General features: G+C 47.1%; 1 long non-coding RNA gene across 1 annotated transcript in view; it reads right to left on the bottom strand.

Moving 5' to 3' along the window:
- LOC125626421 (uncharacterized) overlaps window positions 1-24947 on the bottom strand; it is a 170085-nt gene that overhangs the window by 49948 nt on the left and 95190 nt on the right. Inside the window, exon 3 of the long non-coding RNA XR_012666153.1 lies at window positions 8306-8400. This is a non-coding gene — a long non-coding RNA (uncharacterized LOC125626421). The remainder of the gene's footprint in view (window positions 1-8305; window positions 8401-24947) is intronic.

Below are 24947 nucleotides of genomic sequence, written 5' to 3'. Positions count from 1 at the left end.
TGATCATGGAAGCAGGATCTTCCATGCTTGTGTTCCAATTAATCCAGGCAAGCTATCAAAGGACAACATTCTTCCAGGGAAAATCACCAGGTCAAGTCAAGTCTTTCAGACTAGACCCTGTACTTGTGCTGGGACCAGCAGCAATCCAGTCTGAACACAGAGGTTTCCTTGTTGCTCTGCATTTTATTATGTGCTGCTGCTGGACAATTTTATCTAGTGATTACCTATCTAAGCCTGTGTAAATAGATGTTACATCTGCAACTGGGCCATAATTACTCACAGCTTTCGCCGGCTTACAAACACTGTAATTATTCCGTCACTAGAATTATGCTCAAGTCTTTCAAAACTGTCCTGAGAGAGGACAGTGGATGATGACAGAGAAGAGAAATGAGTAGACCATGTGGGAAGAAGCTAGAACAATTGACTAGTTGTCAGGGAGTCTGGTATTAGTTTTAAAATGGTCCATTAAGCACCTGAATGTACTTACACCCTCCCTCCAGTCTGAACTGCGTTGATTAAATAAGCATTAAGATCTTAGCAGGACAACCATAAAACCCCAAGTTATTCTTGTCACACATTGGTAAGGATGGAGTTCTGGGAATGTGTCATTTCACTAGGACAGATGCCCTAGAACAAGGAGGAAAACTGCGCTCTCCCCTCTGGGGCCTTCCCCTTGGACATTCTGTACCAGCTCACACTGAGTCACGTTGGCAGGCGCTACACTGCCCATCATCACGGACAGTCACAGCATCAGTGCAGGTAGCTGCTGTCCTTCGGCTTTGAGACTTGCACTGCATGCAGCAAAGGGTGATGATTTCACAGCTGAATGAGAGTTTAAGACTGTGGTCCCCTGCTACAGGGGAACTTTTAAGCAGGAAAGAGATCCCTTGCAGGCTAGCTCCCTGCATGGAGGTCAGTTCTACCCCACAATATTTCTCCTTTAAAATGTCTCCTGCACCCCTGGCAGAGGCCTGAGAATTCCAGCCCCCTTGTACCACCAAAGCCCTGCCTGCCACCTCCTGGGTTTAGAACTCAACTGATCTCCCCTTTGAAGCCGATCCACTGAAAGGAGGTCACAGCCTGAATGGAAATGCAGAGCGTCCACCTCTGGCCCATTGGAATGGCTTCTGTGAATGCCTCTTTGTACGAGCTGACCATAAAGTAGCCTGTGATTGACAGAATAATTAAGGAATATTCTCTGTGCAAAGATAAGAGCGAAGGTCCTTTCATGGATTGGTAACTGGTTAAAAGATAGGTTTCAGAGTAACAGCCGTGTGAGTCTGTATTCGCAAAAAGAAAAGGAGTACTTGTGGCACTCAAGTACTTATGCTCAAATAAATTGGTTAGTCTCTAAGGTTAAAAGATAGGAAACAAAGGTAGGAATAAATGGTCAGTTTTCAGAATGGAGAGAGATAAATAGTGGTGTCCCCCAGGGGTCTGTATTGGGACCAGTCGTAGTCAACATATTAATAAATGATCTGGAAAAAGGGGTAAACTGTGAGGTGGCAAAATTTTCAGATGATACAAAACTACTCAAGACAGTTAATTCCAATGCTGACTGTGAAGAGTTACAAAGGGACCTTAGAAAACATGGGAACTGGGCAACAAAATGGCAGATTAAATTTAATGTTGATAAATGCAAAGTAATGCACATTGGAAATCATCCCAACTATACATATAAAATGATGGGGTCTAAATTAGCTGTTGCCACTCAAGAAAGAACTTGGAGTCACTGTGGATAGGTCTGTGAAAACATCCACTCAATGTTCGACCTATTCGACATTGGTGAGGCCTCATCTGGAATACTGTGTCCAGTTTTGGGCCCCACACTTCAAGAAGGATGTGGATAAATTGGAGAGAGTCCAGCGAAGGGCAACAAAAATGATTAGGGGTCTGGAACACATGAGTTATGAGGAGAGGCTGAGGGAGCTGGGATTGTTTAGCCTGCAGAAGAGAAGAATGAGGGGGGATTTGATAGCTGCTTTCAACTACCTGAAAGGGGGTTCCAAAGAGGATGGCTCTAGACTGTTCTCAATGGTATCAGATGACAGAACGAGGAGTAATGGTCTCAAGCTGCAGTGGGGGAGGTTTAGATTGGATATTAGGAAAAACTTTTTCACTAAGAGGGTGGTGAAACACTGGAATGTGTTACCTAGGGAGGTGGTAGAATCTCCTTCCTTAGAGGTTTTTAAGGTCAGGCTTGACAAAGCCCTGGCTGGGATGATTTAACTGGGAATTGGTCCTGCTTCGAGCAGGGGGTTGGACTAGATGACCTTCTGGGGTCCCTTCCAACCCTTATATTCTATGATTCTATGTGCAGCGGCCGTCAAAAAAGCGACCGGAATGTTGGGAATCATTAAGAAAGGGATAGAGAATAAGACAGAGAATATCACATTGCCTTGGTATAAATCATTGGTACGCCCACATCTGGAATACTGCGTGCAGATGTGGTCGCCCCATCTCAAAAAAGATATATTGGAATTAGAAAAGGTTCAGAAAAGGGCAACAAAAATTATTAGGGATATGGAATGGCTTCCAGATGAGGAGAGATTAATGAGACTGGGACTTCTCAGCTTGGAAAAGAGACAACTAAGGGGGGATATGATTGAGGTCTATAAAATCATGACTGGTTTGGAGAAAGTAAATAAGGAAGTGTTACTTACTCCTTCTCATAACACAAGAACAGGGGTCACAAAAGGAAATTAATAGGCAGCAGGTTTAAAACAAACAGAAGGAAGTATTTCTTCACACAAAGCACAGTCAGTCCGTGGAACTCCTTGCCAGAGAATGTTGTGAAGACCAAGACCATAACTGGGTTCAAAAAAAGAGCTAAATGTGTTCATGGAGGATCGGTCCATCAGTGGCTATTAGCCAGGATGGGCAGGGATGGTGTCCCTAGCCTGTTTGCCAGAAGCTGGGAACGGGCAACAGGATGGATCACTTGGTGATTCCCTGTGCTGTTCATTCCCTCTGGGGCACCTGGCATTGGCCAATGTTGGAAGACAGGACACTGGGCTAGATGGACCTTGGGTCTGACCCAGTAGGACCGTTCCTATGTTGTTCTTAAAGAATTTCTGCCTGAGTTTCTAACAGCTCGATTTGCAGAGCCGCTGAGCACCCTACATGTCTCACTGAAGTGAATGGGTGCTGCAGATGATCAGCACCTTTAGGGAAAAAAAAAAACACTTGACATCAGTGCTCCTTGTTCCATTTGCCCAGCGTTTGCTGGCATTGCCACCCACGACATCTTCACCCCCAGCCAACTTCTCCATGCCACAACAGCTTTGGCAGGGCCACCTTTCCTGCCGCGTAAGGAGAGAGTCAGGGTCCTTTGAAATCGAGGCTTTATTCCCATAAGGGCAGCCAAGAGATCAGCACAAGGCAGCTTGAATTATTACAGCTCCTTGATAAGTTTCATTTTGTGCCCTCTTTTGCCTTATAACTGCGGCTTAGGAGAAGAGGACATCTCTATAGACTGTTTACAGACGACAACTGCTTTCAGTCGCTGTCAGCCAAACCTCATTCAGCTAGATCTCAGGCCGAGACTAGCTGCTGCATGTTTTATGTATGAAATATTTCATATTGATGATTGTCTCGGTCTATTAGATTTCAGCCCCTTTCAGAAAACCAGCATGAATGAGAGAGAGAGAGAATCACTCCAGCTAAATGAAAACCTATAATAAGTATTCTAAGGGCACTCATGCAGATTGGCACTGCAAGCAAGATGTATAGGGCTGTCAGCCTCATCCACATGTACTGCAAAACTGTGGAACAAACAGCAGATTAACAGCAATCACAGTGTCAGGAAAGAATCCCAAGACTGGAATAAGAGAGAGCATACTGGTGCTGTTGAATGTATTCACTACAGCTCCAAAGTGCCCCACAGTCTTTAATGTATTTATCCTCACCCCCTCCCCTGTGAGGTAAGGCAGTGCTAATATCCCCGTTGTACAGATGGGGAACTGAGGCACAGAGAGACTACATAGCTTGCCCAGGGTCACACATGGAATTAGTCTGGGGCTTGGGAGACACAGGTTTGACACCATAACCACTCAATAATCCTTGGTTTCAGAGTAACAGCTGTGTTAGTCTGTATTCGCAAAAAGAAAAGGAGGACTTGTGGCACCTTAGAGGCTAACCAATTTATTTGAGCATAAGCTTTCATGAGCTACAGCTCACTTCATCTTCCTTTCTAGACTAGGAAAGCTCAGACACATCCTGATATGGGGATACCCATTTCCCTTGCTCCCCAAAAACATCAGGCATTTCTCCACCAGCTGCCCATCTCCAATAAGGAGGGAAACTGGACTACATCCTCACTAACTCTTTTATAAAGGCCTCCCTCCTCCTGCCTCAGGAGCCTTTGAATTCAAGCAATGCTGCCAGCAGCTCTAACTCAAAGTGCCTTCTCAGACAGCTCTGTGCTTACAGCATCCAGGGAAGGGAACAAAAGCCCTCCCAAAAGAGCAATACAGAAAGTTACTTCAGAAAGTATTTTTCCAGTTCAGAAAGGGAGGTGGGTGTATTGGGAAAGTGTCTCTGGAGCCTGCAAGAGAGAAGGAGAAGGCAGATAGAGAAACTTGAAAATGTGGGAGAAAACTAAAGCCATTTATTCAAAGGGTCTGAGGTTTTTGTTTTGTTTTGCTTTTAAAAAGAGGGGAAAAAAATGGACCTGATCCAAACCCAGAACAGCCCATTAGTTTTTGCCAACTTCACAACTCTTTGCAATAAGTTTTTTTTTTTTTTTTTAATTACTGCTTCTGAGCTAAGCTGTGTACGGGCATGCAGAGTTTGCCTTGTAACATGTTATTTTATTGGGGAGAATGGCTAAAATCTCTCCACCTTCTCTGCAAATTGTTCCCCTCCCCCCCCAAACTCCATGTGCCTCTGCTGTGTACACAAGCCAATCAGAGTGGTTACTGAATTTGGCTCTTGTTTACCAAGTACATAGAAGAGAGATTCCTTCAACTACACACAGACAATTCAATCATCAGATTCAGTTCCTGCAAAGAGACTCACCAGCTGCTGAGATTTTGATAACATCTTCAAACAAGGAAGATTTGCACAGACCTCACCTGGCTTTCTTTCATGGCATTTTGTGACAGCTACTTCACTAGAGCTTTGATTCATTTTTATCTTGTATTCAAACCACTGATCTCTCTCATTGATCACAAGATCCAGACATCACAAGGCCTCAGCTGAGCTGTGATTGAAGGTACATACACAGTGGTAAATTATTTAGGGGGCCCTATGCCTAAAAATACAATGAAACAAAGTATTTTAAACTTTAACAAAGACACTATGCTTTGTCTATGGTGCATTAGCCATTTCGCAAACTACCGTATAAGATTTTCATTTAGGTCAACTGTAAATGATCTCTCTCACACACACCCACACACAAACTGGTCTCAACCACACTTGATGCCTGAGGCCTTTTTAATGTTGCATATTGGTCACAAAGGACTAATACTTCATATGAAGGACTCTGGGCCAAGCAATCCCCTCTCACACATAAGCATGTATTCAGCTCTTAAATCTTTCACTAACTAGAGAGCAAGGCATTGTGTAGGTGTGACCGGAGAGAGGAATTGCCCTTTTCTTTGTGGCAGTCCACCTGGAGAATCAGGTGCGTGGGTGGCTATCACATAACCACTCCCCAGCGGTGCTTCTGACACGCATTGGGATTATTCAACCAGATTCATTTCTGTACTTGCTATGCCAGCCAGCTCCTCACAATCCCTTCACTTCTTTTCTACCTTACTCTGCCTAGTATAGGGATAGGAAGTTTCTCAGCAAGCAACAGCACTCCCCCATTCTCCCCACCAACTGGAGGCGGAAGTTGAGCAGAATTTCAATCATGAAGCAAATGAGCAACAAGAGAATGTGTCATGCTTCAACTTTAAAGCAGCTGCGGCACCAGACCAGCTCCTCTAGTGCCCAGTGCCACAGAGCAGAGTGGCCAGGAGCAGCAGCTGCACTGTGACTGTTACACTGGGTAGCATTTTGCCTCTTTAATTAAGATGGGCTGGGATTCCTGCCCGAGGACAAAGACTAACAACCATCTCGGTGTCATCCCTGGTGGAGGATGACGACAACTGAGTGGAAAGCAGGCTAGAACATTAACTCCTTGCTACAGAAAGCAGAGAAGTGATTTCAGTTTGGAACAAGCCTCCTTGTGAGTCTCAGGCCAGCAGCATGATTAACATCACATTTCCAGCAGACAGTCATAAAGGGGCCTGGGAGACAACTTTGCTGAGAGGCTGGTGGAAAACGACTGGCGGTGAAGTCAGTTACGATCCCTTTTTCATACATAATCACCAAGTTCAATTCTTTCCAGCCTGAAAATCCCCTCCATACAATATATTTCCACATCTGCAATATACCACATTCTGTTCAACTTTGAAAGGGGCTGTACTGAGGGTCATTGAATCCTAAAAGATCAGGGTTGAAAGGGACCTCAGGAGGGCACCTAGTCCAACCCCCTGCCCAAAGCTGGGCCAACACCTACTAAATCATCCTAGCCAGGGCTTTGTCAAGATGGGCCTTAAAAACCTCCAAGGATGGAGATTCTACCACCTCTGTAGGGAGCCCATTCCAGTGCTTCACCACCCTCCTAGTGGGATAGTGTTTCCCGATCAAACCCTGGGCACTGCTCAGAGCCTTTCCCCCGTAAAGCTACACTTCGTCAGTGCACTGGATGCAGGAAAGACACATGCCACAGCATCTCCCAGTTTAACTTTCCCTGGCTGTTGAGTACATGACCGTTCTAGGTAGGCACTGCTACCTTCACATCTGCACTGCATTGGAAAGTAGACTCCCAGCTCCGTCAAGAGATTAGGGTAATTAAAAGGGCTGCTGCCCATGCATCTATTTGTAGTGCCCCAAATTTCATTGAATGCATTACAGTACGAGTGATGCTCACAGCCACACCCCTTCAATAAAGTGGTTCCCCACCTTATCCAAAACAGAGAACACCAGAAATACCAGGAAGAAGGTAGGGGGTGTTGTTCAAAAGCACCTTTTACCAGCTAGTAAAAACACTTGCTTGGAAATTGATTTTATTCTCCTCCAATTGCTGGTCCCTCCAGAAGAATCACACATGGCAGCATAGAATGGTCACATGCATTACAGCCCCTTTGCTTCTTCAGTGCATCATTTGAGTCTCCAACCTTCCTAGTAGCCTTTGCACCATTCTTCACAGAATGGCCCTGCCCTTACGTGAGCGGCGGCAGTTCAGAGAATAAAGAAAGGGAAATATTCCGCAGCTACACTGCCCCAATGAGCCGTGCTCCAAAGCACATCATGCTGCCCAGGACCTGACACACCAGGGCTTTGGCCATTTGGAGACTGACGTTTATGCCAAGCTGCCCTGGAACATCCCTTCCCAGCATTGGGATAGGAGGCAAACGCCTTTGCTTTAAAATTCATGTGCGTAGCACTCTAGTAATATACAACACGTCCATATTAAAGTAAGTTTGACTCAAGAGAGGGCAAACAGCAGAGGACCAGCTTTGTCTGAACGTTACCAAAAGCGAAGGGAGTGTCCCTAGCTGGCAGCCTCAACCAGAAGCTGCATCACATTAACAACAATCCCAGCACAGCACCACTCTCACCCTCCCTAGGTCCCACCATATTGTCAAACACCGATACAAACATAGGGCCTGATCCCGCAGAGATTTACATAGACCCTTCCCTTAGCTTCCAGTTGCAAATCTGCAGGATCAGAGCCATGTCACATTAACACAGCAGCCCCAGCACTGTGATTTGAATCGCTGTTTTGGATGGGGAGTGGGGGTAGATACACTGAGCATGTCTTTCTTTGGAGAACTTTTGTCCTTCACATCCGTGTGTGTTTTATGGCTAGAAAGAGCTTAGAACTACTGGAGAGGACCCCTCAGAGCAAGGTTAGAATAACTCAGTCATTTATTTTGTGTTGATGCAGTTCAGCACCTTTACATGGGCGAGTGGGGGCTTGCTCTATGAAGCCTGACCACCCTGTATGTTTTAGATCAGGCATATAACACAAGCACACACCTAAAGAACAAACCTAGGCCCCAGCTCTGCAACAAGCTCCACACAGATGGTCTCCCCCAAACCCACATGATTCCCCATTGACTTCAGTAGGGGTCCAGGCAGGCTCAGCAGTCTGCACACGCAGAGTTCAGTGCAGGGGCAGGGCTCAGCTGATTAACCCTGGGTAAGAAACATTTCCCAGTGAGGAAGGCACCCTCTCCACCCAACAGCAGCAGGCTGACCTATGGAGGCAGTAAAACCACAACTATTCATAGATGAAAACAGTTCCTACCAGTCACTTGCTCCCACAAGGTCAGAGTCCCTAGAGAATCCTTTGCTTCCTCCAGACTTCAGACAACAGCCAGCCTGGGATCCAGTACATAACCCCTGAAAAGGAAAAGGAAGCAGTGTCAGGCTAATGAGCCCCAGTGAGAAAGTGCTCTTCCTCCAGCTGAGAGCAATCCCAGCCCCCTCTAACTCTGCTGAATACCCAAACCATAAAGTTGTATTCACCTCTCCCAGGAGACCAAACCCACCAATAAAAAGACCACAAATCCTGTAATTTCACCCGAGCCTCCTTGCCTGGCCGCCCACATCAGCTCACGCTGACCAGCTGTTGCACTCTCACAGCTGGGGGCAGTTCTGCTCTGATAGCAGGGAGGGGCTGGGAAAGACTCCCCAGAGCTGCACCAAACAGGGGAGCAGTTTTCTCTCCCTCTCACAGAACTCACCCTCCTCTTGGGAACTGCTAAACCTGTCCCACCAGACACGCTTATCCCAGAAACACAATGCATTTAAGGATCAAATTATTTGCTTTTGGGATGCACCAGATGTAAGGTACAGAAAGGAAGAAAGAACAATCCTAGCAGTGGATACTCTTTAGCTGCTCTAAAAGGCTTTTGTACGCCCCCAGGCCTCCTTTCACATGACACCAGCCAAACACGCTGCTCGGCTCTTCATGCACGCAGCATATTCCCCAGGAGCCAAGTACTAGCATTTACACGGGAGTGCCCCAGGATAGTTTGCCTCCCTCTTGAGTTTGAGGCACGGGGGGGGGGGAGTTTTGTTAAACAAATTAGTAGGTTTTCTGCACCCTCACCTCAAGCCTTCCCAGGACACAGGGCTTGCCACAGCCCGAGGCCCCAGTCCTGCAATGTGCTCATTACGGAGCTGGAGGGAAAGAAAGTTGGCAGGGGGCCCCCAGTTACAATGTTGGGGGACAGCTACTGGTGACCTCCAGAACTAAAAGCATAAGTGGTCACAGCCTGAGCTAAGAGCTGTAACACACCCAGAGCTTCTGTGGGCTAGGGATCGCTAGTCCACACTGCCCACGGGGTTACCTGCTTTCTCAGGGCTGGGGAAGCTCAACTCATACACGTGTGGCCCACAACAGTTTGAATCCCAGATGAGCCACCGCATATGGGTGGCTGCCATTTTGGCCCACACTAGGCCAAGGGGATTGAACTGGGGACCTCTTCAGCTGGACACAGGAATCTCTATAACCCAGACACTCAAACTAAGAACTGTACCAGACCCATATCTCTGTGGGTTGGGCCCAGAGGGGGACAGGTTACACTGGTAGCAAATCAAGCGCGTCTCAGCCCTAGCTTCATCCTCCATCCTTTTCACCAAGCACAGTCCTGGTCACACTTAGCCAGCCAGGGTTTTGTGCCGCACTGACACACAGGCCTGCCATCAGCTCCACTTTCTTTGCTGTGACTCTATGGCAAGCAGCCGCTGGCAACAGGTGTGTGTGTAAACAGCCTCACTAAATCCACGCTCTGGCAAATGGCCCCTGGGGGAACTCACTGGGTACTATTATTTTACTGGGCCCTGTGTAATTTAGCCCCCTCGTTAAGCTCCCCTAAGCCCCGAATTGTTTCTATTATTTTTCCTTGCAAATAAAACAGAAGAAAATTCAGGGGAGCTTAATGAGGGGACCTAAATTATACAGAGCTTCCTGCTGCTTTGGGCTGAGGAATGCAGGCAAATCCACCAGCAGCTTGCTGTTTCCAGGGACTGGCCGTAGAAAAGACTGAAGCTTCTCCCCAACACGCCTCCTTCTCCCCAGAGGGATGAGCCCCGAGCCTCCAGCAGCCTCGATAACAAACAGCCTGTGGCCGTCACCCCCTCAGGAAAAAGGCAGGCTGGTGCAGTGGTTGGGGCTGTAGCTGGAGAGCTGTGTTCAGTTCCCTGATGCGTCAAGAGATTTTCTACAAATCTCTGCAACAGTCCCTGAAATATTTCCCACCATTTGCAGCCTTTCCTCCTAGTGGTGGAATCCCAGCCTAAGTCCCTGAGGGCACCTCATACTTCCTCACAGGCAGCCCCGTAAAACCAGAAGCTTTGCGGCTGCCTCCTTTAGCGCTTTGATTCTCATGGATATTTGAAATTGAACAATGTTGTAAACATTTGGATTCCAGATGCCTCCCGACTGTATTTATCATTCTCGGCTCATTTCCTGGCACTGGGGCCACAACAGGCTTCAGACTACTCAGGTGAGTTAACACACTGTGTATGGATCGAGCCTGCGCTCCCCTCCAGCAGCCGGTTTCCTTTTGGGGTTTTCGGCACAGTTATTTTGTCCGTCAGTATCAGCATAATTAAAATCCCCCATTATCCAGGCCCTGGCTGCCTTACAAACTTCTCATAGCCATAAAAACATCCCTTGATCAACTTTCCTCAAATGCCCACTGGGGTTGTAGCAACACCCAAGAATTCTTTGACTACTTTTAGGGACCTTAAAACCAAACTGTGCCCAGGCCAAAACATGTGTGTCGTTCCCCTCTGCATATTCTCAACCCACACCAGAATTGTCACCTTTTGTCCCGATTTCTCTCTTTTATCTGGCAAGCTCATTTTAAAAAAAGCCTCTCGGTGGCCTGCTTAACTGCTAAACCAGGAGGCCAGTGCCTTGTCCCGTCAGTTTGATCCTTCTTACAGAAATGCCCAGAGGCGTCAAGTGTCTGGTTACTCTTATGCTGGATTCCAACCTGCTGCACAGTCTCTTTGCTCATTCTGTCCTGAAAACTGTCTGCGTACCAGAAGTCTGTCAGAGTCTGTGACTTCATCCATCCCTTTATTGCCCAGGTCTGCTCCTCCCTTGCTGTGCTCTGAGGAGTCTGTGACAGTTCGGGGTGGGGGGGGGGCCCTGCAGGAGATGCATTCAGTAACTCAGCTGGTCAAACTCTTCCCCTTCACTGCTGAGTCTGAAATGGCCCAGAGGCCACCAGCAAGCCTCTTTGATTCTGGATCTCGGAAAGCCTTAACTGGCTCATTTCTTACTCTCTCCCCTCCATTGTTCTGGGCATACATCACACACAGTACAGTGCAGTCATTCCCTCATTTTGGATTATACTCAGCTGACCTTTATTTGTGTATTATTTATTTGCTCCTCCTTTGGAATAAGTGGGCCTGGGGATCTGGTCACCTGCGAAGTGAGATAACATACTTGTGCTCAGTTTGCAAAGTGGCTTGGAGCTGAGGGGATTGTTTGTTTTTTTGTTTTTTTGAGGGAGATGGGGATTTTTTAAAAATATGTATTTGTGACAGCAGAAGGTGGGAGTGCTGGGGGCTGGAGCCATGTAGCTATAATTCCATCTCCTTCCCCTCACAACTTTTCCTAAACCCCAGCAAATGGAGATTTACTGCAGGATGCATCATTATGACAAAACTGCAATGCATTACATTTCCCACTCTTAAACAGTTGTGGCTTTCCCATCTCTAGCATCTCTCATCAGAGGACCTCAAAACACTTAAATAATGAAAACTAATTACTCACAACGTCCCTGTGAGGTAGGTCAGTATTATCACCCCCATTTTACAGAGGGGAAGACAGAGGCACAGGGAGGGAAGGTGACTTGCCCAAGGTTATGCAGCAGGTCAGTGGCAGAGCAGGCAACAGACCCCATCAATGTGCTCTGACTGCCACAGCCCATAAGGCATCCCCCCGAGCTCTGTTTCAGCTCTTGAAAAATGCAAGGGCCTCATTTGGTCCATGTGTGACTCTCAGAAATGTAGAGGCCTTCATCTTCGATATCTGAATTACTGGCCTCACTGGGAACCAGTAATCCATTCCAAACCCATTCATCCTTCTGGGATGTGGCAGCAGGAGGTGGTGGAATCTCCATCATTCAAGGAATTTAAGAACAGGTTAGACAAACACCTGTCAGGCATGGTCTAGATAATACTTAGTCCTGCCATGAGTGTAGGGGACCAGATCAGATGACCTCTCAAGGTCCCTTCCAGTCCTACACTTCTATGATTTATGAATTAAAGGACATGGTCAGGCCAAAAAGTATTAATTACAGCATGGGAGCAGTGATGGAGGAATGCAAGAATTACTAGATGCCTGAAGTGGAAGGGGAAGAAAAAAACCAACAGAAGAGCTGTCTCTGCACATACAATTAGTATAAGGATTTCTCAGCAATTAGCATGGCCAGTGACTCCTCCGATGTAAAGCCTCTGACGCAGTAGCAGAAGGACAGCTGTCTCTTTTGTTCTGTTCCTTCAGCTGTGCAGGGGTGATGTAGCTTTGGAGAGAGCAGCATCACAAAAGAGTAGCTTCCAGCTGCCTTGCTGTGAAGGGAAGGGCCATTCCAGGCAGGAGGTGGATTGCACAGCACCAGAACTGCCATTGCAACTGGCAGAGAGGATTTGTTCTCTTCAGTCTGTTCTTGTTCTCTGCACTTATAAGTGCGATCTGAGGCACGCGCTGTACAGCAATGGGCATTGTTGCACCTTCCTGAGCACCATGAGAACATTTCAAGGAACATAGATTCAGATGCTGAATAATCAGTGCAATGGAAACGAGGAGAAAGAGTCAGACACACTCCTTCCTGCTAGATTAAAGAATCTAAACTACTCCATCACTGGAATAATTAACCCTGTCAGCACCCTCAGACCCCAGAGATCAGGCAAGCCCCTCACTCAATGGCTGAGTTCCATTATGGCCAAATACAGCAGGGAGCATTTCACCACCATTTTGTTGTTTTGTAATGTTACAAATCCTGCTTAATGTTAAACTCCCCATTGTTGTATCTTCTCCCAGCTGGGAGGGTACCTAGGAACTTGCCCTTCAGGGGTTCTTCAGAATCCTGCCAGATCCCTTTGCTGAGGTTTAGTGGACAGGGCACTGGACTGAGACCCAGTTTCAGTTCCTAGTGCAGACACAGATTCCTTGGGTCAGTCACTTACTCTACCTCGGGCCTTAGTTCCCCATCTGTAAAATGGGGATAAGACTTCCCTACTCTACCCTTTAATGACTGAGGTCTGAGATACTATGGTGATGAAGGCCATATAAGTTCTCAGATACAGAGAACCCTTGCTTTGTGTGCAGTTTGCACAAGTCACTCTATGGTGTCCTGTCTGTTTTGCTGCTGATTATTGACTCCTACTGGGAAGAAATACCTGCTGTGTTCACGTTTTTTTGGTGTGTTTATGCAATGTCTGAAGATGCAGGAATAGTGCGGTAGAGTGACAGGCAGACGTGCAGCACTCAGGCTGCTTTAGGTGAGTGAGCACAGTAATAATCTTACGAGATAGATTCTCTTAGCATTTTATATTTTCAAAGGCTGGGAAGTTAAAATGACTGGCTGGCCTGTGCTGAAAAACCATTCTGTGTTGCTCTACCTCTTGTATATGGTCTGTACTAGAAACAACTGCACCAGTTTAAAGGTGATTTATCAGATGGAAAGCACTACCCAGAAGGATCTTTGGATATGGGCTATATTGCAGTCAGTGAAATCTCTGATGTGGAAAAATTTCAAACAATACACTGTGGCTGATATGTCACTGTTAAAGTTGTTGGAGAAAGAAGGGAACTAGAGACTGAAATTTAGTGGGGGGTTGGAATAAAAATTACTTCATGCAGGGAAAAAACGTGATTTGGAAAAACAACTGGAGCTAGAAATCAGCAAGTCTTAGTGAAAGTCTGTTCTTCTTTTAGCAAGTGCAGCCAATTACCCTCCTAAAGTGATGTAAGTTGCTTGGTATCTTTGAAACCTGCATTTCCCAATGCCCTGCACTAAACCCTCCGCTAACAATATGAATGACTTAGTTGGCAGTAACAAGACATTCTGCTGCTGGCAGCTAATGTTTTACAGGGTTCTGGGGCACAGCAGGAGTTGCTTTCCTGCATGTGCAGAGACGGATTTAGTGCATAACAGGAAACAGGACTGTGTTTGCAGCTTCATTGCTGGAAAATGCGTAACCCAATGGAAGGAAGATATTTTGCTCCCTGTATTTTCTCCTCCAATGACCTGATTGCCTTTAAATAAACTATAGGAATCATGGTTAGAAACATGGTTGCAGGTTCTGGGGATGGCCAGTTCTTTCGTGGGGTTGGGGCTGTGGGCCCAGAGCATCTCTTAATTCCACCTGTCAGCCACTCCTGCAGCTGGGGAGGAGCAGATGGAGGGTGCATCCCTTTGGAGCTCACTAGAACTTCCCCTGCAGGGGTCAGTGTAGAGCCAAGTGTTGAAACTCCACTCCCAGCTAAGAAGGTTGACACCAAAGTTGCTTTTCATAGATTCATAGATATTTAGGTCAGAAGGGACCATTATGATCATCTAGTCTGACCTCCTGCACAACGCAGGCCACAGAATTTCACCCACCACTCCTGCGAAAAACCTCTCATCTTTTGTCCCATGGGGTCAGTTTCTCACACCACTGCTCCTCCTGAGAGTGGCCACATCTGCCATGCTGACTCAGTGGCACTTTCTGCTGGACCTCTCCAGCCATCCTGCATTTTTAGCTGGCCTTCCTAGTGCACTGGGACATGGCAACACCATTCTAAGTATAAGCTCACAAAAAACATCCCTGGTACTGGTGTCTAGCACAGAGGGGCTGGAAAGCCATCTGAACTGGCCACTGGGAAATTCCCTTCGCATAGGGGAATGCCTTAACTAGTGTAAAGAGGAGGAGACAGCTTTATTCCACCCCCAGGGTGGCTGCATGTTGGAGGAATAGCAGAAGGGGAGGAGGTATGGTCAAAGCACCAGTGTGCTGGCTGTGGAGTGGCTCCCTAGTGGCCACGTAGCACAGCGTAGCGTGAAGCAGCTCTTGGGCTACGGTAGCTGACGATGGGGACTGCGCAGCGTTCCAGACACCCCCAGATTCAGGAAGCTACAAAACCAGCACCCAACCGTTTTGCTCATTCCCCTTTCTGAACGGAACCGAGCACAGCTGGCCTGCATCCCAGGATCAACATCAAAACATCCTACATCATTTAGCAGGACCTGCTTGTGCCGTTCACAACGACGACGCACCTTGTCATCTAGACGCACTTCACATGCTGTGTGCACATGTGCAGGAGTATAAACCAGAGGTCTGCAATCTATGGGGCAAGCCCCCCTAGGGGGACACGGAGTAACATTCCGGGGGGGTATGGCTGGGGCCCGGACCAGCCCCCACAGGGGGTAGGGAGGGAGCGCCACCTAGCTCCGCTCCTGGTCCTGGCCGCCTGTCTTATGCCCAAGGTCTTGGTTGCCGCCCCATGCCTGCCCTGCACCTAGGGTTCCGGCTGCCTACCCCACCCCGCACGCACCTACAGGCTTCAGCCCCTGGCCAAGGGTCCACTCCCACACACAGCTGTGGCCCCAGCCTCGGCCCCATTACCCCTGTCTGCGCCCCCCCCTCCCGGAGCCACGGCCCCAATCCTGGATCCATGGGTGGGGGGAGAGGCACAGTGCAAGGTAAAAAGTTTGGGGACCACTGGTATAAACACACTCAGAGGAAGCACTTCTCCCATCACAAACATGCAAGCACCTCTGCAGCAGAACACAGCAGCTGTTTAATAGTTTGCAACAACACGCATGGCAATTTCCAGGTATGCCGCTACGTACTGCAGTGTAGACCTATTCCTAGACAGGCAGTGAAGAAATACCTTCACTTAGTTCGTAATCTCCTTGGGGCAGGGACTGTCTTTTTGTTCGGTTTGTACAGTACCTAGCACAATGGGAGCCTGGTCCATGGGGTTATGGTAATACAAATAACAAATATCAATAAGAGAGGACAGAGATATGAAAGACAGATTTTCCGTAAATAAGTTCTTAGTCTGCTTGCATACTACTGTGGTAATGCTTTTAGAACAGTCTAAGCTTTACTCATAGTTCGCAACTGATACCAGGATTTAAACTAAATCCATAAACATGCCCCATTCTTATGACACCCAAGCAGATGTGACTCCAGTTCTTTCCTGTTTTAGGTTCGCAGCCAGGGCCTGACTGCCTGTCTGCAGACACTCCCTGATGTGGCATCGCTTTCTTTCCACATCGTTGCTCCGCATTTGCAGTTCAACATCTCTGGTGTGATTACATAAGGGGTGCCAGCTCCATAGAGTCTGTATTGTGCTCTGATTGCTCTGTATGAAACAAGCCCTTCTCTGGTAGCAAAAGCCCGCCCCAAACTGTGTGGGCATCTCACCTCAACTGAACAATCAGCAATTGTTTGGGAACTTTAACTACATGAAATCTGTGGTACATACATTAAATTTAATGAAGGGAGAGTGGGTGGATGACTGGAAATTATTTATCTAAACATTTGGAATGCCCTTTTTTGTCATGAGCTGGAGTTTTAATCATCATCTGGACTACAAGCATTTTAATTCTGCCATTTGGAGAAAGCTCCAGATATGCAGTAGTTTTAACACCTGTTCGTAAAGTTAGTCACTCAAAACTAATAGTCACTAGATAAGGGCCAACAAGCCATCTAAGGCTATTTCAGGCAGACATGCAGATTCTATGAGGTAATTCATACCAGGGTTCCCAAGGGTACAGATGTCAGACTGATTACTTAAAAAGAAAGCCACTCAGCTATCATCCGCACTCAAAGAATGTGTCGTACATACTAGGCTCTGCTTCTAAATATATTCTGTATTTACTGTATGCAAGAACAACAGGAAACCTTCAGGAAATACAGAGGAATTACTCAGATTTTCACCATCAACCAGTGATTCCAAACTGAGCCATTTTCGGTCTGGCAAAAATGGAATATGTTCATGGTTTTAACTTCTACAGATCAAAGAATCTTTACCTCCACAGACAGCAGCCCGACAGCCGCTGGTGTAAGACAAGTTTCAGAATGAGCTGTTGTATCAAGGAAGGAGAACAACACCTGTTCATCATTGGATGCACCTGCTTAAGGCAATGATCAGCAGGGCCACTGGTGCTCTCCATTTCCAAACTATATGCTTGCCAAGAGTTGATCATTATTCACCTGCATTTTGGACACGAACTCTATGAGCGTATACAAAGAACAGAGCACTGATTGCTAAATAACGCCTCCAGAAGCACAAAGAATGGCAGCTTTAACAAGGCTGACGTCAGCAGCTGATCAAATTTACTGGCAATGGGCGAGGAAGCATGTTTATGCCAGCCAGACTGGGCTGTCCTCATACCGGTCTCCAGTCATCATTCCTCACCTCTGTCTTATTACTCAGCTCTCACATTTATTAGTGTCTAAATTGCTAGCTGCATTTAGCTGCGGTAACAGATTAACCTTTCCTGAAGCAGTAGGGTGAATAAACAGGTCCCGGAAGCAGTAATTTACTTACTCTTCCAGCACTTGCCAAAGCAAGATTCTCTCTCTATGCTTCTATGTCCTTCCCCATAGTATCTGAGGGGGGCTGTGTTTTAGGGAGATCAGAGACTTTTGTCTGGGTCTGTTCCTAAGAAGAACCTCCTTGTAGCCTCTCTTTTAGAGACCTCTGTACTCAGAGAAAGCCTGCAGCTGCCCGCGGCCAGTGATATGAAAGAGCCCAGTAAACTGGGGGTATCATCAAAAAGCCTCCAACTCCAGATTACAACCAGCTCAGTATTAACCAGTCCAGAGAGATTTTGAGCAGATGGCCACTGTCAAATTCTTGGGACGTGTCATAGGCCGTGCTGGAGGAGGCTAAAAAGAGGGAGGCGCTCATCTAGCAGCGGACGACATTACCTTTCAGGCACTTCAGCAGCCTCTGTAGAGACGTTGCGACAGGAAGCTTGCTACGAAGCCGTGGCTTGAGCCTGACGGTTATACCTGCCCTGCCGCACAGCAGTGAGACGCGAGTGCTGGGGAAAGCTGTAGAGCAGTCGATGGACGTTTTAGATTCTTGCCGTCTTCGTCCAAGGCTCCATGTTAAGTGATAGGACGAGGCCGGCAACGAGGATATCCATAGCTGAACCCAGAAATTGCCTCCACTGGCGCTGGTTCACATCCAGGGACTTTCCTGGTACAGATATAGTAGGATGGAAGACGATGAACTGCGAACCGTGCTTGCCAAGGAATGCCCCGGCTTGTCTGGCAATCGCATGGGCATCAGAGATCACTAAGATCACCAGTGACTGACAAAGCCTGAACATTCAGCCAGACCATCGTAAAGACCTGGCTAGAGATCGATCTGGGTGATGCATGAGCTGCAAGGATTCTATGTCTCTTTGGGATTTGCCTCGATTGTGATCATGACGATGGCGTTCTGGGGGTGTAGCTCAGAGCAGGAGAAATAGACAAGTTGCAGACTCAGGGCCCACTGCAGCATCCTGTGACTGCCTCCTATTCTAATCTGTTCTACCCTGTTCTCTCTGCTGGCTATGGAGTAGCACACTGTTTCCTCGCAAAATCTGAACCTTGTAAACACTGTCTTTGTGACGGGCACGTTTCTTTGTTGTTTCTCCCCAGTGCAGACAGGAAGAGAGAGATTTGCCGAGGGGCAGGCTTTGTTGGGATTAGATATTAATCAGGAACCCTCTGTGTTCCCCACTGGCTTTTCCTAAATAAAAAGCTGCTTTAGCAAATGTTTTTTAAATGTATCTCTGTGTTGTTGGGGTGGACTCGCTTTCCGCACCATGGTATCTTTCCAAAAATCTCACGTAACTCATTAACCTCCGATCATCCTCTGTATTCTCTTCTCCACTGATAGGAGCATTTTACTGTGTTATTTTATTTAATTTCTGCATCGGGTCATGGAATCAGAGATTTTTACACACCGTGCCTATGCCTGGATTTGGGAGTTGTTTCTGTCGGTGCAGTTAAGCTCGAGCCGGTTTCCCCACAGAACTCTGACAGCGTCCCTACGCAAGCAACATGAATTCTTCTCAAGCGGTGTTTAGAGTAGTGAAGAGGTTCCAGGCATGTGTCGCTTATATCAGGAATGTGACAGAGCAGCTGGCACTGCTGGAGAAATGTAAACTACGCAGCACGGAGCTGTCCTGCCCATCCCCGTCATGGGCCTAGCTAGTTGGCTGGTCTCCCCTCCCTGGCTACGGTGCCAGAACAGCAGTAGATCCCATAATGGCATGTGGCTGCTGCTTATGCATGTAGCGTGGTGCTGTGATGCTCCCGAGTGCATTGTGCCACTCTCTCAACCTCAGGCCGTTGTGAACTTCAGACTGCATGTGAGCGTCTTGGCTGCCTGAAGTTGGGAGCAAGGCATAATCCACCCAGCTGCGCCACAAAGCCAAGCGACATGCACAAGCATCTGCCTCAGCATGGCACACAGCGATAGAGGTGCCCAGTGACAGAGGGAAGTGGTGGACATTAAATGTGGGTTGTCAGGTTTCAGTGAGGCCCCTATTACTCCAGCAGGTGCTTCCTCCTACCCTGCTGGAGTAATAGGGGCCTACCCTGCGTGTGTGTGTGCGCGCGTTGTTATTGTCTCCCTGTGCAGGGGGGTTTTGTGAATTGCACAGAACAGCACAAATTAGAGAGGGAAACGCCTGGTTAAGTCCCCTCCAGTCCTTCCCCCGAGGCAATGCAGGATTGCTCCCTACAACACATTCCCTAACATTTTGTCCAGCCTGGTTTTAAAATCTGGTTTAAAATCCCATCTCTTCTCTGAGATGATGATGCCACAAGCTAGCAGATCTCACTGCCAGCAAGTTTGTCCTGCTATCCAGCCTAAACTATCCTGTTTCTTACCACACTGGGGCTACAACTTGGATGACATCACTGGTGATGAAACTGACAAGGTAGGAATGGATAGGGGAGGTTAGAATAGGAACAGGTCACAGACATTATTCTGTATGGGTGTAGACTATTCTGCCAGGCCAGACTCCATGGGGACAGGTGAGGTATAAATGACTAGGCAGGTGAGGCATAAATGCCTACAGTAGCCTCCGTGGTCCAGAACACAATGCGTTTTTTGGTGGAGGGAGAGGTACCTGTCCCTTTTCCCTACAGCCCAATAAGTACACACAGGCTCGGTCTACACTACAAACTTATGTTGGTATAATAAAGTTGCTCAGGGCTGTGGAAAATCCACACAGGGCTTCTCTGTTGACATAGCTACTGCCTCTCGGGGAGGTGGAGTACGTACGTGGACAGGAGAAGCTCTCCTGTCCTGTCAGCACGGATAGCTTCTTCACAAAGTGTTGGTGCTGCACTGGTGTAAGTGTAGATGAGCCCAGAGTGACTGGAGATCAATGCTGCTTTGCAAAGGTTGAGGCTAGCGAAGAAAAGGAGTGAACACCCAGGAGGCCGTAGGTTTAATATTTCCAACTTTTTATTCCTTATCTATTTGTGATTTCCCCAATCGTAACAGAGTCTCCTACCCTCTTCAAAGAACATCACCTCCCAGGTCCACAGGGAATTCTACATTACAAAGTGGCCCACAGGCCTTGCGAGTTGCTTGGCTCACATAGCTCACTATGCACAGCTGGATGTGGAGTGAATTCCTTTCACTGTTGTCATTAGCATTTCTGCCCAAGTGTTTTCTTTGGAAAGTTGCTATCTGGGGATATTAAGTTCCCAAGAATCTTGTTCTCCAGCAACAGACTTTTGCTGCCTGCTGGGGGATGATGCTTTCAATTCTTTCCTGTGCAGGTCAAAGTGAACAAAGGACTCTACAAACGTGCAGGAATTTCTTTTCTGAGGACTCCCAGGCTGCAGGTGGTTGAAGGCTGCTCACCAGCTGGGGCTGTGCAGTAGATAGAGGATTTATGTGCACACACCAGAAAAGCTTGATCAGCCCTCACCCATTTACATGGGAGATTTACTTGAAGAGGACTTGATGCATTCCACAATAAAAAAAAAAAAAGGAAAAAAAAAGACCTCTTATTAAGATTTTTGTCATCGTTAACCACTTGGGGGTTTGAAAAGGAAATTTAATTATTTCCTTGCAGCTTTTTCCTCCATTGCTACCCATACTAGCGTGTTATAGGGTCTCTCACGAGTGCTGGATTGTGGCAGGGAGGTGATGGACTCTCTCTATACTGAGAGACTGCTGAGACTGAACCTAGAACAGTGGTTCTCAAAGCCGGTCCACCGCTTGTTCAGGGAAAGCCTCTGGTGGGCCGGACCGGTTTATTTACCTGCCGCGTCCGCAGGTTTGGCCGATCGCGGCTCCCACTGGCTGTGGTTCGCTGCTCCAGGCCAATGTGGGCTGCGGGAAGGGTGGCCAGCATGTCTCTTGGCCCGCGCCACTTCTGGAAGCCTCTTGCCTGCTGCCGTGTGGGGTTCTTGAGGGTCACTGCATGTCTGATTCCAAACCCAGGCCATCCAGGAACTCAGCGGGTTTGAGAATGCTTGTTTTGACCCATTTTTCTTTTGGGCCCTCTATGCAAACAAGAGTAGCAAGGAGCATGACAACTTCCCTGTCCTGCTCTAAATCCCTTTTATATGGCTGACCAAACTATTAAATCTCCTGACCTTAGTTGTGATCTGGCCCACATCTAAACCACTAACCAGTGAACCTGATGAAGCCCAAGAGCAGGCTATGAACTTATACATGGTAGAAGCGTCTTTAACCACAGAGATCACATGTCTGTAGTGAAACCACAAGTCCAGTTGCTGATTGGTTCTGTAATAATGCTGCAGTAATGGCCTGTGGAATTTAAGCCATTGAAAGACATAAGTGCTTTCATCAGATTTTATGTCTAAACCATTTGGACCAAATTCTGTCCTGTTTTACACCCCAACCCATCTCTCCTGACATCATTAGGACTGAGCTGGCTATATGTGCCGAAATGGGCCCTGTATTTATACGTCTGAATAAAGCTTTTTAACCTATAAAGATCAGAGTAATGGTAGCAAATTGTAGTAGACAATACCCAACCCAGGGTGTAATTATGATCCTACCCAGCCTGTTTGTAAGTTGTAGAGGGAGCGTATACAGTTCCTGTCTCTCTGCCTTTGCTAGATGACAATCTTAAGTCCACTATACATATATTTGCACTGGGCGACTTTCTATTCAAACAGCAGGTGTAAAAGCAAATTCTAGTCTGATTAATTTTTTTAGGCAGCTGCTGCTAACTTCAGAGCACTAATGGAAGACAGGTTGTTTTTCTACTTTGTTTCTGAAGGGCTCACAAATCAGAATCAAAGTATTAGAAGTAAAACTTCGTACAGCTGCTTAGCAGTTTGCTTTCCCAGGGGTGACATGTCTACGAGCGTGTTCGCAGTTTTTGGAAAATCGTTCGGTATAAGCAACTTTTTTTGTTCCTTTCATCAGAATTACCGGCTTTTTCTTTCAACTGTTTGTTTTTTGTTTGAACTGTGAGAGCATAAATAAACCGCCCTAGCCGGAGACAAAATATCCATAAATTAGAGCCACCACTTAGTTATGATTCCAGAGCAGAGCTTTACAATGAAGTCATGACTTCCCGGTGAACAATGTATCAATCTGAATATATAATAATTAAGTGAAAGTACACGTTGCTGTAAACTTCTGGAAAGTACCAGTTGCTATGGTTGGTTGGTACAGGCACTTCTGGTACATTGCCATTTTGAAAGTGTCAATTAAAAAAAAATAATTCACATCAGGGTCATTGTTTTTAAGCCACGCTTCAAATAGCTCCATCCCTCTAGGCTGGTGCATTGGTGTGAAGTGCAGCCAAGTTCATAGAATCATAGAATATCAGGGTTAGAAGGGACCGCAGGAGGTCATCTAGTCCAACCCCCTGCTCAAAGCAGGACCAATCCCCAACTAAATCATCCCAGCCAGGGCTTTGTCAAGCCTGACCTTAAAAACTTCTAAGGAAGGAGATTCCTCCACCTCCCTAGGTAATGCATTCCAGTGTTTCACCACCCTCCCAGTGAAAAAGTTTTTCCTAATATCCAACCTAAACCTCCCCCACTGCAACTTGAGACCATTACTCCTTGTTCTGTCATCAGCTACCACTAAGAACAGTCTAGAGCCATCCTCTTTGGAACCCCCTTTCAGGTAGTCGAAAGCAGTTATCAAATCCCCCCTCATTCTTCTCTTCCGCAGACTAAACAATCCCAGTTACCTCAGCCTTTCCTCATAAGTCATGTGTTCCAGTCCCCTAATCATTTTTGTTGCCCTCCGCGGGACGTTTTCCAATTTTTCCACATCCTTCTTGTAGTGTGGGGCCCAAAACTGGACACAGTACTCCAGATGAGGCCTCACCAATGTTGAATAGAGGAGAATGATCACGTCCCTCGATCTGCTGGCAATGCCCCTACTTATACATCCCCAAATGCCATTGGCCTTCTTGGCAACAAGGGCACACTGTTGACTCATATCCAGCTTCTCATCCACTGTAACCCCTAGGTCCTTCTCTGCAGAACTGCGGCCGAGCCATTCGGTCCCTAGTCTGTAGCAGTGCATGGGATTCTTCCATCCTAAGTGCAGGACTCTGCACTTGTCCTTGTTGAACCTCATCAGATTTCTTTTGGCCCAATCCCCTAATTTGTCTAGGTCCCTCTGTATCCTATCCCTACCCTCCAGCATATCTACCTCTCCTCCCAGTTTCGTGTCATCTGCAAACTTGCTGAGGGTGCAATCCACACCATCCTCCAGATCATTTATGAAGATATTGAACAAAACCGGCCCCAGGACCGATCCTTGGGGCACTCCACTCGATACCGGCTGCCAACTAGACATGGAGCCATTGATCACTACCCGTTGAGCCCGACAATCTAGCCAGCTTTCTATCCACCTTGTAGTCCATTCATCCAGCCCATACTTCTTTAACTTGCTGGCAAGAATACTGTGGGAGACCGTGTCAAAAGCTTTGCTAAAGTCAAGGAACAACACGTCCACTGCTTTCCCCTCATCCACAGAACCAGTTATCTCATCATAGAAGGCAATTAGATTAGTCAGGCATGACTTGCCCTTGATGAATCCATGCTGACTGTTCCTGATCACTTTCCTCTCCTCTAAGTGCTTCAGAATTGATTCCTTGAGGACCTGCTCCATGATTTTTCCAGGGACTGAGGTGAGGCTGACTGTCCTGTAGTTCTCAGGATCCTCCTTCTTCCCTTTTTTAAAGATGGGCACTACATTAGCCTTTTTCCAGTCATCCGGGACTTCCCCTGATCACCATGAGTTTTCAAAGATAATGGCCAATGGCTCTGCAATCACATCCACCAACTCCTTTAGCACTCTTGGATGCAGCGCATCCGGCCCCATGGACTTTTGCTCGTCCAGCTTTTCTAAATAGTCCCGAACCGCTTCTTTCTCCACAGAGGGCTGGTCACCTCCTCCCCATGCTGTGTTGCCCAGCGCAGCAGCCTGGGAGCTGACCTTGTTCGTGAAGACAGACAGAGGCAAAAAAAGCATTGAGTACATTAGCTTTTTCCACATCCTCTGTCACTAGGTTGCCTCCCTCAATCAATAAGGGGCCCACACTTTCCTTGACTTTCTTCTTGTTGCTAACATACCTGAAGAAACCCTTCTTGTTACTCTTAACATCTCTTGCTAGCTGCAACTCCAGGTGTGATTTGGCCTTCCTGATTTCACTCCTGCATCCCTGAGCAATATTTTTATACTCTTCCCTGGTCATTTGTCCAATCTTCCACTTCTTGTAAGCTTCTTTTTTGTATTTAAGATCAGCTAGGATTTCACTGTTAAGCCAGGCTGGTCGCCTGCCATATTTACTATTCTTTCTACACATGGTTTGTCCCTGTAAACTCAATAAGGATTCTTGAAAATACAGCCAGCTCTCCTGGACTCCTTTCCCTCTCATGTTATTCTCCCTGGGGATCCTGCCCAT

Source organism: Caretta caretta, chromosome 26, assembly GCF_965140235.1.
Source record: "Caretta caretta isolate rCarCar2 chromosome 26, rCarCar1.hap1, whole genome shotgun sequence".
In the NCBI taxonomy this organism is placed as follows: domain Eukaryota; kingdom Metazoa; phylum Chordata; order Testudines; family Cheloniidae; genus Caretta; species Caretta caretta.
Note: the sequence above shows the minus strand (reverse complement) of the source record. Positions and strands in the feature narration are given on the sequence as shown.